Here is a 3208-nt window from a genome sequence, read left to right as displayed (position 1 = left end):
CTTTTCTCCTGAAATGGAATTCTAAAAACATGGCATCTGAATTCCAAGAGGGAACATTCTCAGTATGCAAAAGCAGGAAGTTATGTACTGTCTACGTTCCAAAATTACTCAACATCATTTCACCATATTCTATTGGTCAAAGCAAATCACAGGACCAGCCCAGATTCAAGGAGTGGGGAAACAGACACCACAGCTTACTGGGAAAAGTGACAATTCCTGAGTAGTCATTGATGAGAACAAAATTCTCTGCTTTCATTGTTTAAATATATCTGAAGATTTGAAGAACCCAGATTACTTCTGGCCCCATACATTTTTAACCTTATTTTTCCTTCACCTCCCCTCAAACTTCTGGTGCAGGATACAATACAGTTAGCTCATATTTCCATACATCTGGCTCCCCACTTCAGCAGAGTGTGGGATGGGGTGTTGCTGGGTGAATCAGCAATAACTTAACTGAAGCAGCTGAAAATCACCTGAAGATATTCCACTAAAATCAAGCTAAACGCACTCCCAGTTCAAATTTTCCTTGACTGAATCCCAAAAATGCCTACAGCCCACCCCCCCTCCCCCCCAAGCCATCCAACACTTGAGGAATTATGACGGAGGAGAAAGTGGAGTGGAAAGAGTCAGTGACAGTAACCAATAGCAGTTAAAAGTGTGCACCTGTGAATACCACGTGCGGGCGCGCACGTACAGTGCGATTGAAACTTCGTGGCTCATGCACAGAAGTCGGTATTTTGTGGAAGAGCCACACTCAAGGGGCCAAAGAGCTGCATGTGGCTCGCGAGCCGCAGTTTGCCGACCACTGCCCTAGTCTAATCAATTCTACTTCCTAAATATTTTTCAAAATCCGTTCCCTTCTTTCCATCTCTGGACACACTGCTCTAGTTAAGTCACTTGTCACTTCTTACCCAAACAATTGCAATTACTTTCCAACTAGTCATCTTATCTCAAGTCCTGTGCCCCTCGAATACCTGCATGCCACAGCTGCAAAAAGGAGGGTTTAGAACTCAAACCTGACATGCCTGGCCTGAGTGCCTCAGTGATTGAGCATTGACCTATGAACCAGGAGGTCATGATTTGATTCCCGCTCAGGACACATGCCCGAGTTGTGGGCTTGATACCTAGTGTGGGGTGTGCAGGAGGCAGCCGATCAATGATTCTTTCTCATCATTGATGTTTCTATCTCTCTCTCCCTCTCCCTTCCTCTCTGAAATTAAAACAAAACAAAACAAAACAAAACAAACAAAAACAAAATACCTCAAACCTGATTGCATATTTCCAAGCTAAAGTCCTTCAGGCCCTCAGTAAGGTTCGGTGCACTCAGGGTTCTGTGCACAGCTCTCCCTCAGGGACTTGCCCCTGCCTACTCTGCAGCCATAGTCCTCCACGCATAGCCTGGGCACCCCTGGGAGCTCACAAAACCAAAAGTACTTTCATAACAACACTATGATGTTATTTGCCTTTGTTCCTGTTTTGCTTTAATGAGTGCACAGAAGGGTTTTCCAGCTGCTTCCTGACACGTGGCCTTGCAATAGATGGGGTGCAGAGGCAGGTATGAGAACCCAGTGGGCTCCTGTTAAGCCAGACCTTAAAAGTTTTGCAGCTTCTTTTCCGATGAAACACCAAATGGCTGATGACGCCGGTGCTGCGGGAGGCCCGGAGGCCCCGGGGGCCCCGGAATAGGAGGTCGCGGCGGCTTCCGTGGAGGATTTGGCAGCGCCATCCGGGGCCGGGGTCGCGGCCGGGGTAGGGGCCGGGGCCGAGGCCGCGGAGCTCATGGAGGCAAGGCCGAGGACAAGGAGTGGATCCCTGTCACCAAGCTGGGCCTCCTGGTCAAGGACATGAAAATCAAGTCCCTAGAGGAAATCTACCTGTTCTCCTTGCCCATCAAGGAGTCAGAGATCACTGACTTTTTCTTGGGGACATCCCTCAAGGACGAAGTCTTGAAGATCATGCCTGTGCAAAAGCAGACACGTGCTGGCCAGAGGACCCGGTTCAAGGCATTTGTCGCCATTGGGGACTACAATGGACATGTCGGTCTGGGTGTGAAGTGCTCAAAGGAAGTAGCCACTGCCATCCGTGGAGCCATCATCCTGGCCAAGCTCTCTATTGTGCCCGTGCGGCGAAGCTACTGGGGAAACAAGATCGGCCAGCCCCACACCGTACCTTGCAAGGTGACTGGCCGCTGCGGCTCTGTACTGGTGCGCCTCATCCCTGCCCCCAGGGGTACGGCATTGTCTCGGCCCCTGTGCCTAAGAAGTTGCTGATGATGGCTGGTATTGACGACTGCTACACTTCGGCCAGGGGCTGCACTGCCACCCTGGGCAACTTCGCCAAGGCCACCTTTAATGCCATCTCTAAGACTTACAGCTATCTCACCTCAGATCTCTGGAAAGAGACCGTGTTCACCAAGTCTCCCTATCAGGAATGCACTGACCATCTTGTCAAGACCCACACCAGAGTTTCTGTGCAGAGGACCCAGGCTCCAGCTGTGGCCACCACATAATTTTATACAAGAAAAATAAAGTGAATTAAACCTGCTAAAAAAAAAAGAAAAGAAAAAAGTTTTGCAAACAAGTGCCACCCTTCTCACTCGTTTGTGTTTAGAGAACTTTGGGCTCCCCCTGCTCATGAAATAAAGCTTAGGGCAACATGTAGTTAAATGTATCAGTAACGATGTTCAAAATTTCTGTTTTAATTTCTAACGTGATAATCACCAAGAAATAAAATCCACATGAACAAAAGCTCTTTGGGGATCCTCAATCATTTTTAAGAAGTAAAGTCCTGAAGCCAAACACCTGAGACGTGCGGTTGTACAGCATCATCTCCAGGCAAGCCCTGCATGAGCTGCTTATTAAAGTTCTGCACACCCGCCATGTTTCCTCTTACCTGATCCCTTCTCTCTCCTGGAATGCCTTTCCTTGCCCTGCCTTGTCTTCCTTTTGCCAGCCTCCCTCAGGAAGCCTTCCTAGCTCCTCCCTCCCCAGGATGACTTAGGTGTCCCTCAGGTCTCCCTTTGCACTCAACACATGGCAGGGTAACAGTCTGTGAGTGGGTCTGACTCCCCCACAAGACTCTGAGATCCTGATGTGGGCTCATATCAGCATCACCTCTGTGACCCCAATGCCTGCACAGAGCCTCTCACAGAATAAGCACTCAATCAATCCTTGCTGAAAACTGCTATCTTGTCACATTGAAGCAATAA

The 3208-nt window shown here is 48.9% G+C and overlaps 1 pseudogene across 1 annotated transcript; it reads left to right on the top strand.

Moving 5' to 3' along the window:
* The first annotated feature begins 1629 nt into the window (after nt 1–1629).
* On the top strand, nt 1630–2557 carry LOC308517304 (small ribosomal subunit protein uS5-like; annotated as a pseudogene). The gene has a single exon. The product of its transcript is annotated as a small ribosomal subunit protein uS5-like (transcript).
* The last annotated feature ends 651 nt before the right edge of the window (nt 2558–3208 follow it).

The sequence above is a fragment of the Myotis nattereri genome (assembly GCF_964212035.1).
Source record: "Myotis nattereri genome assembly, chromosome: 3".
NCBI classification, from domain to species: Eukaryota; Metazoa; Chordata; class Mammalia; order Chiroptera; family Vespertilionidae; genus Myotis; species Myotis nattereri.
The sequence above is the reverse complement of the archived record's forward strand: the minus strand, read 5'-3'. Positions and strand labels throughout refer to the sequence as shown.